At 38.9% G+C, this 14548-nt stretch overlaps 1 pseudogene across 1 annotated transcript; it reads left to right on the top strand.

Annotated features, from left to right (window-relative positions):
• Nucleotides 1-1549: 1549 nt before the first annotated feature.
• On the top strand, nt 1550-4688 carry LOC306878866 (E3 ubiquitin-protein ligase TRIM47-like; annotated as a pseudogene). Its single transcript has 5 exons — nt 1550-1939; nt 3534-3695; nt 3841-3926; nt 4019-4247; nt 4329-4688. The product of its transcript is annotated as an E3 ubiquitin-protein ligase TRIM47-like (transcript).
• The last annotated feature ends 9860 nt before the right edge of the window (nt 4689-14548 follow it).

Here is a 14548-nt window from a genome sequence, read left to right as displayed (position 1 = left end):
GGGCATCCAAATTATTACTGTAAGTGATGTGCAGAACAACAAGCAGATTCGTAATGATCTTTTAAGCATTTTAATGCCCTACTGTGATAGTAACAGTTAGTATTCACATGCTTTATATAATGACATTGGATTTGTGTACAGTTTATGTAATACATAAAAAAAATAAAAAATCCATAAAAGACACGATACAGGGTCAAAGTCTGAGTTTAGACAGACTGAACACATTGAAAACTGCACTCCGTGGGTTAGATGTATGTGTAAGGAAAATGTTATTTATGAATAACGATTTATGAATAAGAACGGAAAACAACCACTCCACTTCACATTATTGTCCAATGAAATTTGAACTTCTTGTGTCAGATCACGATTGGTTTAATATCTAGGCTACATGACTAATGGGCATTGATGAATTATGTAATATTCTAATTTAGAGTTTCTAAAATATATAATATGTGGATTTTTAATTAAATCGACACACTAGCTTTGATTATTGATGAAAAATGTTTAAAATATTGTTTGGTTTATTTTTGGAATATCAGTCAGTCAAGCAAAACAGGAAGATTGTGAACTACTGGCTGAATCTGTAAAAGATCTGTCTGAGTATATAAATATTCCAGATCTATTACAGAGAACAGATCAAAACAAATAGTCATTATATAGTTCAGTTGACTAAATACAGTAACAACAACTGCAAGCCATTGAATGGGAAAATTCGAAATAATTCGAATTTTTAAAGTAATTTTACTGCTGTATTCAATAAAGAGTGAATCTCTTTCACATCCAATAATTGAATTTGTGTTGTAGCAGTTTTGGTATCAATAAATGAATTCACAGTAGTATAAAATATTTGCAGACATGTTAGAGAGTTTAAAATAAATACAGCATTGGCTGTATTTGAGAAACTTGGAAGTAAAAGTGATGAACAGATTTTATCCTGTGAAATAAAAATGTGTTCTGGCCTTTTCCTGCAAAGACACAAAGAGAAGAGCAATGGCAGAATTTTTACCAAGACAAACCAGGAGACAACTTATGGATAAACCCCCATGTAAGTCAATAACCAAGATAATGAATGAATGATGCAAATAATAATTATTGCAACAATTACATCTTTAATTGTTAGTTTCTGGGTTATATATTGAATATCTTTTAACTTGAGCGCCTTGTTTTAGCATGTTGTGCATGAAATGCAACAAGAGATGTGAGCGCAATTGTAAAAGATGCATGTTTACAGTTAAAAATAATGGCGACCTAGCACAGATTCTGTGAGAACGGACCCCATTTCTTCTTTGGCTCTCTTTAGAGCTAGTTTTGGCAGAAGCTCTGGGCGGCGCAAAGATTAACTGACTACACTGTATCTAAAATGCAAGTTACTTGATATTGATTCCCTGTTTATTGATCGGTTGTATAAAATTGATTCCGTTGGTTTCAGCTGTGACTGATATCATATTTGGAACAACAATACTCTTTGACTGTGAAATCACTTAATTTTTTATGTGCAGATATAAACTGCAGGTGATACATTTTTTTATTATTTCTTTCCTCATCAGCTATGTCGTCCTCCAGTGGTTCTCTGTCTGAGGAGCTTCAGTGTTCAGTGTGTCTGGATGTGTTCACTGATCCAGTCAGCACTCCATGTGGACACAACTTCTGTAAGAGCTGCTTGAACCAGTGCTGGAACAACAGTCTGAACTGCTACTGTCCATTCTGTAAAGAAACATTTAGTAAAAGACCCGACCTCAAGATCAACCCAGCACTTAGAGAGGTTGTACAACTCTTTCAGGAAAAGTTCAGTCTGAGTAAAACTGATGTTCTCTGTGACATCTGTGATGAAAGAAAGCTGAAAGCCCTGAAGTCCTGTCTGCTGTGTCAAAACTCTTACTGTCAAACTCACCTGGAGCCTCATCAGAGAGTCCCAAACTTAAAGAAAAACAAACTGATTGTGACAGACACTTCGCAACACGGAGGTAGGTGTAAAACATGTGGTGTTTATTGTAACAGGATGAGTGGTTCTGTGAATGGTGAGATGAGTCGTGAACTTGAGAAGTCTTGCAGGTGATGATTCGTGCTTCTTAAAGTGTCTTAACGTGTCTTTAGGTGCTGGCCGAGGCGGTGATGTGACGCACTGGAGAGCGGGGAATCCGAGGACACACAGGACGGTCTGGAGACGGGGAAGACAACGAGGAAGAGAACAGGAGGTAAGTTTCAACAGGTAAGGATTGCAGAGGTAATACTCAACGTCTTGGAGATCGTCCAACGAGATTGTAGCAACGAGATCGGACACTGAGTAACTGGAGGTGAGTGCTTTTATCTGGTTCTGGGTGCTGATGGTGATGGGGTGCAGGTGCGTGTGATCAGAACTCAGGTGACGTGGATCGTGGTAATTGACTGGCGGGAGAGCCTGGCCGTTCTGTGACAGTACCCCCCTCTCCACGGCCTGCTCCTGAAGGCCGACCTCGGCGTCGTTGTGGTCTGCCTCGGTTTCGTGGAGCTGGGCGGTCAGGATGGTTGGTATGAAATTCGTCCAGCAGTGCTGGGTCTAGGACATCCTCCCTGGAGACCCAGGAGCGTTCTTCGGGACCGTAGCCTTCCCAGTCGACTAGGTACTCTAGTTTACCACCACGGCGCCGAGAAATCAGGATCTCCTGGATCCTATAGATGGCACCTTCATCCAAGATGAGTGGGAGAGGGGGTTCCTCGATCTGAGACTATGTCCTCTGGGAGACCGTAATATCTGAAGACATGATTAAATAGTAACTCTGCTGTCTGGAGGGCAGTGGGTAAACCAGGCAGAGGAAGGAGCCGACAGAACTTGGAGAAGCGGTCCACTATTACGAGGATACGAGTGTTGTTATCCGAAGGGGGTAGGTCAGTGATGAAATCTACTCCTAGGTGTGACCAAGGGCGATTGGGTATGGGTAGTGGAAGAAGTTTACCGGTAGGAAGATGATGGGAACTCTTGGAAATGGCACAGTCTGGGCAGCCCTGAACGAACGTCTCACGTCCCTGGCCATGTTGGGCCACCAGAAGCTCTCTTTGAGCAGCGAGAGAGTAGCGTTGGCCCCTGGGTGGCCAGTACCGAGAGAAGCATGTGTGGAGTAAATGAGTGGTGTGCGTTGGATCCTGGGAACATACTGCCGGTTAGGGGGACAGCCTGGCGGATTGGCAGGTGGAGTGTCGGAGACAACTGGTGGAGAGGTCCATTGAATGGGGCTTGCAATCATTTCCGCTGGTAGAATTCCCTCAGGTTCCTCCTGATGTTCCACGGAGGTATGAATGCGGGACAGAGCATCCGCCTTGACATTTCTAGGGCCTGGACGGTAGGAGATCTTGAACTGGAATCTAGTCTTGGAGATCGTCGGGGAGAGTCCACGTTGTAGCAACGAGATCGGACACTGAGTAACTGGAGGTGAGTGCTTTTATCTGGTTCTGGGTGCTGATGGTGATGGGGTGCAGGTGCGTGTGATCAGAACTCAGGTGACGTGGATCGTGGTAATTGACTGGCGGGAGAACCTGGCTGTTCTGTGACACTGATGGACCCTGTGAAAAATATAAGGGACTATTTATGCCAAAAGCACGAGAAACCTCTGGAGCTGTTTTGTAGAGATGATCAGATGTATGTGTGTGTGTTTTGCACTGATGGCGACCACAAGACTCACAACACTGTTCCCCTAGAGAAGGAGGGTAAAAAGAAGAAGGCACGAGTTACTAACAATACAATAAACTTACTTCAATAATCTGGTTTTAAATATTCCAACAATATATTTTGTCAGAAATGGAAAATACATGTTAAGAAAAGTGATAAGGTATGTCTTGATAAAATATGTTCATGTCTGTCTATAGGATCGGCTGGTGAAGACACAGAAAGACATGCAGATGATGATCCAGGACAGAATCAGGAAGATTCAGGACATCAGACACTCAGAAAAGTGAGCAGACTTTCAATATTTGATGAATAATGCTCTTATTTGATAAAGCTGATTTAATTACAAAAAATAAATAAAACTATTTTTCAGGAAAGCACAGAGCGAGAGAAAGCAGCCCATGTTGATCTCTTCAGCGATCTGATGCGCTCCATTGAGAGATGTCAGTCTGAGCTGCTGGAGATGATGGAGGAGAAGCAGAAAGCGGCAGAGAAACAGGAGGAAAAGCTCATTCAAGAGCTGCAGCAGGAAATCACTGAACTCAAGATGAGAAACACTGAGCTGGATCATCTCTTACACATTGAGGATCACCTCCAGCTCCTACAGGTCAGTGTCTCTCTGTCTGCTCACATCACAGGACAACACTCAGTCCTCATGCTGAGGGATTTCTCCTCTCTCCTGCTGTAGATTGATCCATCCCTGTGTAGTCCTCCACACACCAGGAACTGGCCTGAGATCAGTATGAACACTGATGTGAGTGTGGAGACTCTGAGGAGAGCTCTGACTCAGCTGCAGGAAACTCTAGACGACAAACTCAGTCAATCTGGTAGGTCTGGTGAAGATCTTTATATTATGAAGATGTGATTCCTATTCTCTGATCTCTCTCTCAGTGGATGTGACTCTGGTTCCTGATACAGCTCATCCAATTCTCATCCTATCTGATGATAAGAAACAAGTGAGTCACAGGGACATTAAAAAAAGCTCCCAAACAATCCAGAGAGGTTTGATCACTGTGCTGGTGTCCTGGGAAAAGATGGATTCTCCTGAGGTAGATTTTATTTTGAAGTGCAGCTGAAGGTAAAGAGTAAGTAGGATTTAGTAGTGGCCCGAAAATCTCTTAACAGGAAGGGAAAGATCAGAGTCCTCAGGATGGATTCTGGGCTGAATATTGGGCTTGTGTTGATCCCTGTGTTTATTTCTCTCTCTGAGAGTGAAGAAGCAAAAGGTGGGGGTGTTTGTGGATTATGAGGAGGGTCTGGTCTCCTCCTATGATGTGGAGTCCAGATCTCATATCTACTCTTTCACTGGTCAGTCTGTTGCGAAAGACCAGACTGGGTTGGATCCATTTGCAGCTTTTATTAAGAATGGTCAAACGGGCAGAGTAAATCACCAGCAAACTTGAACAATGGAGGCAAGGCAGAGACAGAGTCGAGAAATAGGCAGAAGGTCAAGGCAGGCAGCGATAATCAAGAGTCCAGTAAACAAATCCAAGTCGAGGCAGGCAGAGAACAATCAGCAACGTTAAACAGTCCAAGGGTCGAGAGGTACAAAACAAACACGGGTAAATAAAGCTCAGAAATGACAGCCGGGGCAAATCAAGACTTCGCAATGAGGTGCTGTGTGTGAATGGCTTTTATGTGTGTGTGTGTTAATGAGATGCAGTGAGGAGTGTAATCAGTCCCAGGTATGAGGCATGATGGGAATTGTAGACTGAGGTGGCGTGCAACAGTTAGTGGAGTGCAAGAGTTCATGTGGTGAGCGAATAACCTCTGGTGGTGAGTTAATGGAAGTTCATGGCCAGGATTCCTGACACAGTCTTTCACTGAGAAAGTCTATCCTTTACCTTAGCCCATGCCCCACTGATCATTGCACTTGGTAATTACAAATAAATGAATTTACACCCCAGATATGAAATTAAGCAGTTAAAATAAAATAGTTATATTTTTATCCAGATGCAAATATATATTTATACATGTTTAGTTTTGATTATCTGTTTGATAATCTGCTGAAATTATTCCATATAGACACTGAATGCAGTATTAAAATGTGCCTTTGATTTAGGAATAAATTAGCCATAAAAGTTACTTCAGGACTAATGTATGTGTGCCTTACGGCTGTGTTGATCTTATTACAAAAAAGCTTTTTGGAAGTCATACAGAAAAGAATAAAACAGGATGTAAATGCTTATGTGAAGTCAATTTATATGCGTTTAAGATTTTTTATAAATCTCAATTTAACTGCTGAACTTAGTTACTTACATCTATGTTAAGCTTTCACTGTGCAGCTCTGCAATATCTAAGTAAACTATAATATGAGCAATTCACTGCTATATAATCTTTTTTCCTAAATACAGTATCTATGTGCAGGTTAAGAGTACCATCTCCTTGACTCATCTCATCTCCTCTGTCACTGTGTCTTCTCTGTTCTAGCTATTGACAAACAGAGATGTGGCTGTCCTGCCCCAGGGTCCTGTCCAACACACACACACACACACACACACACACCACAAAGCAAAATGACAGGAGAGGAAGACTCTGTCTCTGTGGGCAACACAGAAGGTCCAGCCATGCTGACACTGAGTGAGAGAGACAGACAAATCTCTAACAGACTGTTCCTGACACGAGAATTATTGTTATACACCTGTTACAACAGAGAAGTGTGTGCATGCTAAATAGAAGAACATTAGATGTAAACATTTAATGTATCACGATCACTATTTTTCATAAAGGGGTTAAATGCTAAATTATAAATATAAAATAAATATTTATTCATATAGATTTGAAAAAACTGAACTTATTGAAATGTGAATTCATAAAATGCATAAATTGTTTGACATTTTTAACACTATTTCCCATAACGTTTACACCATGTTCCCATACCAAAAAAGTCAAAATTATGTAGCTTTCAGTCTTCTGTATTTAGACGTACAGTAATGAATACCTGTGCAATTTATTTATTTTGAAAAATAATGCAAGTAGATTATCGATTAAATCAACTTTAACTAATTAAAGTTTTACAGTTTCATGAACATAAATTATATATTTGAGAAACACATTGTCTGTAAAAGATGCATATTTAATTGAGGCAAAAAGCCAAGCACAAAGCTTTTTAATATGGGATAACAAAAACAGACTTGCTGAAGTTTAATAATGTAGTCCTAAATCTAAAGGTCTTATCATTTAAATTAGTATAATTAATTGTTTGCATTTAATGATTATTGTCATTATAAGTCATTTTACAGGTGTAACGCTGTTATTAAAGTGATATTTTCACTTAGAAGTATGTGTTGGTATTAATGATGAAGTTACTGATGAACTTTAATGAAGTTACAGTTTAACATAAAACTATTTTACTGCAGTATAAATTTACTCCCTTTTTTTCCCAGGAGTTCTAATTCGACACTCAATACGTATATCAACAAAATCACATATGACTTTGACTGTCTGTTTGATAATCAGAGTAAACCGAAACATTATAACCTCACAAAGAATGAATCTACAGCATTGAAGTGGTTATCTGAAAATAAGGAAGTCATTGTAAAACCGGCGGATAAAGGAGGCTGTCACAAACTCAGCCTCTGTGGCTCCCTCTGATCACCACCAGAGGGAACCATCTCCTGAGTACTAACATCATCATTCAGACTCCATTTCCCATGTCACCCCGTACCTGAGACTGATTACCTGTACAGGTGTTCCTCATCTACTAGCATATATAAACCAGTCATTCCCCTCTCTCAGTGTGAAGTCTTGTTCTTGCCCATGCAGACATTTCCGAGCGTTATTCCCGTGTTTGATTTCCTGTTGCCGACCTGGACTGTTATATCGATTCTGAACGAACTCTGCCTGCCTACTCTGACTCAGCCTGCCTTGTTAACCTGCTCTATTCTCTGTCTGCCGCCTGCCCTGACCCTCAGCCTGAACTGGGTTTATGATTCTGCCTTGTCTACGTTGTGTTTACCGTCTGTGATTGACCTTTGCTTGTATGACTATTCTGTGGATCTAATAAAGCTGCACATGGATCTAAATGACAATGCCTCCTCGTTACAGAGGCGCTGTGGTTGTTTGGGGGAGAGAGCAATATATTCAGGAAGGACTCAGAGAACTTGCCAATCCTGAGTATTATTTAGCTCTAACTGCTAACCCTATGGAGTCCATGACGATTCAGCTGACAAATCTTCTTTCTACAGCGAAGGAGAATAATTGGATTTCCCAAAAGGAATATGACTTCTTACTTTGTAAAGATCCTTGTGTTCCATCTTTTTACATGTTGCCTAAGATTCATAAGAACTTAGAGTCTCTGCCAGGTAGGAATGGATCACTGACAGAACCTGCATCACAGTATGTTGACTTTTTTATAAAACCAAAAAATGCAGGTGATTCTTTGTTAGTGACCATGGATGTTGAATCCCTGTATACCAATACTGATCAAGTGGAGGGACTTGAAGCTGTTGAACATTTTTTGAGTGATAGATCTCCAGAAAGTGTACCACCTTCTACTTTTATTTTGCAATTGATGGAGTGGACTCTTAAAAATAATGTATTTTTATTTCAAGATGTCTTCTACAGACAGATGAAAGGTATAGCAAGTCAAGATCGTGGGTTCAATTCTCAAGCAATATATAAATTGTTACTTTGAGCAAAAGCATCTGCTGAATGCATAAATGTATTGACAGCATGTTGGCCAATCAATCAATCAAATTTTATTTATATAGCACCATACAACAACGTTGTGTGCCCAGGGCGCTTTCCAGTATAAAAACAAGAAACACAGTAGACAGCAATAAATAAAAGCACAAATATACATAACAATCGAGTCAGAAAATCTTCAACCTAAAGTATATAGGTCGGAAGTGGTGTACATGTATAGAAAAATACATAATTGAGATTTATAAAATATTTTTTAAATGCATGTATTTTACACAACCTTTTCATATATATATATATATATATATAAAAAATTTTTTTTTTTTTTTTAAGAACGGTTCACTGAAAGGTTCTTTGGGGAACCAAAAAGTTTTCATATGGCATCATCTGCCATTTGGGACCTTTATTTTTAAGAGTGTACAAGTGGCTTACAAGTGTAGGTATAGTTGCAGTATTGAGTAGAAGTAGGGGAAAAAATATCTGTACCTCTGGCTTTGGCTCTGCTTCCTTCTTCCCCCGTGACCTCGCTGGACAACAGGGCCATATTGCAGCAGTGGGGTGCCGGGGCGCAGTGTGGACGGATGCGGAGTCGCCAGTGAGAGCCCGGCTCTGATGGCGGAGCTGCTTGACACAGATGTGCTCCGGGCTGGGATGGCTTGTCACAGACGGTTAAGGTGACGGCCACTCACACTTCATTATGTCTGTCTCACAGGTCAGTGAGCGACAAGCCAGGTCACTGCACACTGCTGGGCCGAGCCACCCCAGGGCATCACACATACACCCCACCTAACTGTAAGACCGTCACCCCGCCTGCATTAAAACAACATATTGTCCTCCTAATATCATTGTCACAAGCTTTCCAATCACAAAGGCCAAAAGATGTCTAAAACACAGTGACACACAAGTTCAGTCAAAACACTCAAGACTAATGCAACCTTTCCCATCTGTTTTGATCCATATTTAGATTGCAGCAGGGATGTCCAGTCCTGCTCCTGGATGGCCACTCTCCTGTAGATTTTAGCTCCAACCCCAGTTAAACACACATGAACCAGCTAATCAAGATCTCGCTAGGCATATTAAAAACTTCCAGGCAGATGTGTTGAGGCAAGTTGGACCGAGTTTGGACAACCCTAGATTACATAAATTATTGCCTAATTAGGCTACTAAATTTGCCTGTATGCTGAATGTTCACAGTATATAGGTATTTCATCAGCATATCAACATTGTGTATTTTTATGTTCCAGGGATTTATTTCTTTTTTTTTTCCGTTTTTATGTAAAGATATATTTTGTCCCAAACTCAGACTGTCAATCGTATCAGTTATAAATGTCAATTATAAAAATATTTGATGATCATTTCCACCACAATAATTAAAAAATTTGTGCCAAAAGTTAGTTACTTTATTACCACAGAGCAAAAAAGTGTCAGAACATGAGATAAAAAAGCTTGGTATAAAAGTCATCTGATGTATAAATTAAATATAATATTTTTACTTTCTTTGTTTATTTCACTGTTTACTGTAGATCATCAAGTTTGCAATAATGCATGTCTTTATAATAAATTATTATATTTCAATCATTATTTCTTTCAGACAAGATGGAAGTGTGAGTTTGGAACAATATAGTAATGACAACAAAAATAACAATATATATGGATATTATTGTAATCAACAATTAATTATATTGATTACCAAACAAAAGAACCATATGGACCACAAAAAAAAGTTTAACCCAAACTCAGAGAAAGTTTTTTTTCTACTTTTCAAGTGCATACGGTAAAAGACATTTGAAAACTTGAATGCATAAATTAAAAAAATAAAAAATCACAATAACTTGTAAATATATATTATTTTGTGTCATTTTCATTAAGCTGTCATTTTGTATATGTATGTGTATATATGTATGTGTGTATATATGTGTCATGATTTTGTCACTATTTTCTGTTAAACTCTTATTTTGTCAACCAGCACCCAGCTTATTGTTCCTGATCTCTTAATTCCTCTTTAATTATCCTCATTGGTTTCACCTGTGTCACTAACTATATAGGCCAGTCTCACTCTTACCCCTCTGCCAGATTGTCTCATCAGTTCATTGGTGAACATTCCAGTCTGTTCCTGAAGCCTGTGTGAACTCGATCCTGTCTGGAATCTGATTTTTTTTTTCTCTCTGCCTGAACCCCCATCAAGAGTCAGTAAGTTTGACTCTTTATCTGCTGCTCTGGAAGCTGGATTGTCAGTTCATTTTGCATCAGGATTTTGGATTGTGGAATTATTGTTTTGGATTTGGGACTGGAAGAGAATAGAGGAAGTTGGATTGTGCTGTCTTCAGTACTGTTTGTTCTTTACTCTTCTATTAATCTTCAGAACAGATTCTAGAATCCTTTGATAGACTTTACTGTGTGGAGCAGTGGACTGTGTCTCTGTCTGTCACGTGGTAGACTGGGGTTCAATTCCCAAGCCGGTTACCCCATCCACCTCAAAAGACCATCTAAAAACTGATCAAGGTGATACCAGTAAGCCAGTTCTCACAGTTCCTGCTTGGAAACGCTCAACTAACTTGTGATCCTCCAGATTATCTACTCCCATCACTACCTATTGTTCACCTCACTGTTGCCACTCCCTGGCCTGGAGAAGACTTGCAGGCATCCTGAGAACTGTAACATTAAGGAAACTGAAAATAAACTCTCTAAAACTTATCCATTTGTGTTTGTCTATATTTTTGGGTCCACTATTAATTTCCTCACAATATGTATATATGTGTGTGTGTGTGTGTGTGTATATATATATATATACAAAGGACATCCCATAGGCGTAAGGGTTTTTATACTGTATAAAGTAACTGTGTGTGCTATTGCCCTACACCAATCCTACACCTAAATTTAGCCCTCACAGGAAACTGTGCATTTCTATTTCCCCCCCAAAAAACACACTATGTATGATTTATAAGCATTTTGAAAAGTGGGGACATGGGGCAATGTCCTCATAAGTCACCTTCATCTTGTAATACCTATGTCATACCTGTGTCATTATACAAATTTATGTACTCATTTGTCACAAAAATGAGCATACACACACACACATAAACATTATTTATTATAATATTTAACTATGTGTGAATACATACAGTACATTGCTAGCTATATAATTAACAACAGCAAGAAAAAGTTATTTCCACTCCTGTCATTTTCATCACAGAATGCTGTTAAACACATTCAGAGACAAAATAATGACTAGATTTGTCACAAATGACACTGTGGTGGAAATTCAAACATCATGTGATGCATGAATGTGTTGGACGCTGTTAGCAGACAAATAGAGAAACTAGTGAGTGAATGTGAAACGTGTGTTAGGATTTATTTTAGTTGAAGAAACACTATATAACAGTGCTGAAACAAATCCATTTGCATTTGTTTTATTTGTATTATTAATTACTGAACAAAACAACCAATAGGGGAAAACACCTGACCTAAACCTATTTATTTGACATTAATACCCCAAACAACATCAAGCTGGCAAATGTTTTATCTTCTTTTTAGGCACTTGTCTAATTTATTAACCTTCATTGGGGTTCAAGATTACTTTCTGATAACAGTGTTTACTTTGTCTGGTCATGTCTTCTTCAGTGCCACCTCTTAATATCTAAATTAATGCCAGGCCATGATGAGGCTCATTAGAGACTTGTCGTTATTTGGCACTTTAACTCCATCCTTTGTCTCGGAGCTCATGTATTGTTTGCTCTCATGTAAATGAATTGCTTTTTCACTTTCACGACACGACACATTACAAGCAGAGCATGTAAATCAGGCCGAGATCCTCTGATTAAACTCAATGTGATTTGCTTCAGCTGTGCAGAATACATTTCCGATCCGAGAACAGGGTGTGTTAGTCAAGGTGTGCATTCACACAATGCACATTGTTAAGCGATTATTCTGGCTCATAGTAGCACATCTGGAGCAAGAGGTAGGAATCTGGGACTTTGTGTCACATTGTAACTTGAACCTTGTGATTTAACACGAGCTGCTAATGAGTCGTAGAGTGAGTGTTATTGTGAAATTGCATTAAACGCCAGGAGATGCAAAATGATAATTGAGTAATACACCGGCAAACAGCGGTTGGGCTCAGTTTTTTCTTTTAATAAACAAGAAATGGAGCACTATAAACAACATTTTGAAGAACTATGGTAAACTATGAACTAGATTTTTGCATTTTCTGAAGATGCACTGTAAATTCTTCTATACGCCTGTTACCTTATCTTCCCCTCTGTTCTGTCATCTTCATCCCCCATCTTTCTGTCCTTGTCACTGTTTTGATTCAGTAATGGCAGTCACAGTGCTCAGGGGCTCTGGAGGTATTTCGGAAAAATCTGAGAAATCAATCCAACATGAAACTGAAGGAAAACATCTAATGTCATTGAGCAATAACTCTCTCCTGTCAACGACAAACCTCAGAGCGAGAGCCTAGGGTGTGTTTGGCCTCTTGGTCTTATCTTGAGACTCACACACACACTTGCACAGCTGCTCTTTTCTTCAGCATTTCCAGGACAACTCAATGTGTGAAGGGGGGGGGGGGATTATTTGGTGGGTTTTCCATTTGACATTTAAATTACTCTACAAAAGTGTTTACAAATACAATCTTTCAATTTTTTCCCCTCTAGAAATCTAGGTGAATATTATATAATCTTTAAGGCTCATGTACTGTAAAATAAATAAATAAATGTAAATAAACATTTTATGTAAATAAAACAGATTATTAGAGAATGTTTACAAGAAAATACTATTTCAGTCTTCTTCAAAATGTCAATTAGAAGCCAAGCTGTCATCTACCATACAAAATTAGTTTAACCATATAATAATTTTATTGTATACTTTTGCAGAAGTTGTTTCTTAGGATGCTAAATGAATTAATAAAATTAACAAAAATTTTTACTTTTTACAGTAGAGAACATATAGAGAAAAGGAAAACAGGAAAGTTTATTTGTATAGAAAAGTAGATTTTACATCTTAAAGACTTAAAAATCTATCTATCTATCTATCTATCTATCTATCTATCTATCTATCTATCTATCTATCTATCTATCTATCTATCTATCTATCTATCTATAACTGCAAGTCAAAATTATTGTCTGAGGTAATCATTTTGAACTTGTTTTTAACCCAGAACATACATTTAAATATACACAGTCACAACAAATATGACATGTTTATATTATCTGCAGTGCTGGAAGTGAAAAACAGGGGGCAGCAATTGTTTTGGGTGGTGATTGCTGGATCAAGGCAAGGATGAGTGAAGCAAAACAGAAAATAAATAAACAGGACATGGATAATACAAAGGTCATAATGGATGAATCACCAAACAAACAAATTAATCAAATCCTGTTCAGAAAGTGAGATGTCACGCTTCAAATATTCATAGTTAGTCTTTTTTAATATATTCCCTAACATCATGCTTAAAAACTAACTGACAGAATATTTAATATAACATCAGTTTGGCATTCTGTTTTTCTTCTTGCCCCCATGCACACATATCTTATTATATTCTGCAACTCTTGTCAAATATAACGCCTTGGATTAAGGCTTGGATTCATAATGCACAACCATAAAAGTTCCCATTAACAAGCAAGCACATATTCAGCCACCCAAAACCAACAAGCACGTCTTGTTCGGTGGAGGATCATATTATGGAAATTTACCACTCGACACAAACAAGACAAATAATCCACCGCTGGGTTGCAGTCTCAGATTTGATTATGGACCCTTAGGCCATGCACTGGCCAGGAAGAGCATTAACACACTCGAGAAGACTGGACACAAGCACAGCTCATATCGCACCCAGTGTGTGTGTTGTACAGTCTCTAAGGCGGAGTGTTTATGGGTTTCACACTTGGCTTGTGTGAATGCTCCACAAACTGTAAGCAACTCAATTTGAAGATCGCCTTCTGCACCGGGGCCTTGGCAGTGCTAACTGCCAATTATATCTCCTGCAATATAATTTGTGTCACATTAAGAAAATCACATGGCAAAGTGATTCAATAATAACTTAAATGAATGAGCCGGGGGTTCAAATTATTTCCTGTCACAGATGCTGAAAGCTAAATCCAATGGGTGGAATTGAAAGTCAACCAAAGTGTGAACATTTCCCAGGATTTCCATACGGCACAGCTCTCCGGTTTTGTAGGCAGTAATGAGGCCACAGTTGTTATGTGTGAATGATGAACACACAGCTGGAATGGCCACCGATATGAGTTCACCATGCGAGAAGTTAAGGTG

This window comes from Barbus barbus, assembly GCF_936440315.1.
Source record: "Barbus barbus genome assembly, chromosome: 1".
In the NCBI taxonomy this organism is placed as follows: domain Eukaryota; kingdom Metazoa; phylum Chordata; class Actinopteri; order Cypriniformes; family Cyprinidae; genus Barbus; species Barbus barbus.
Note: the sequence above shows the minus strand (reverse complement) of the source record. Positions and strands in the feature narration are given on the sequence as shown.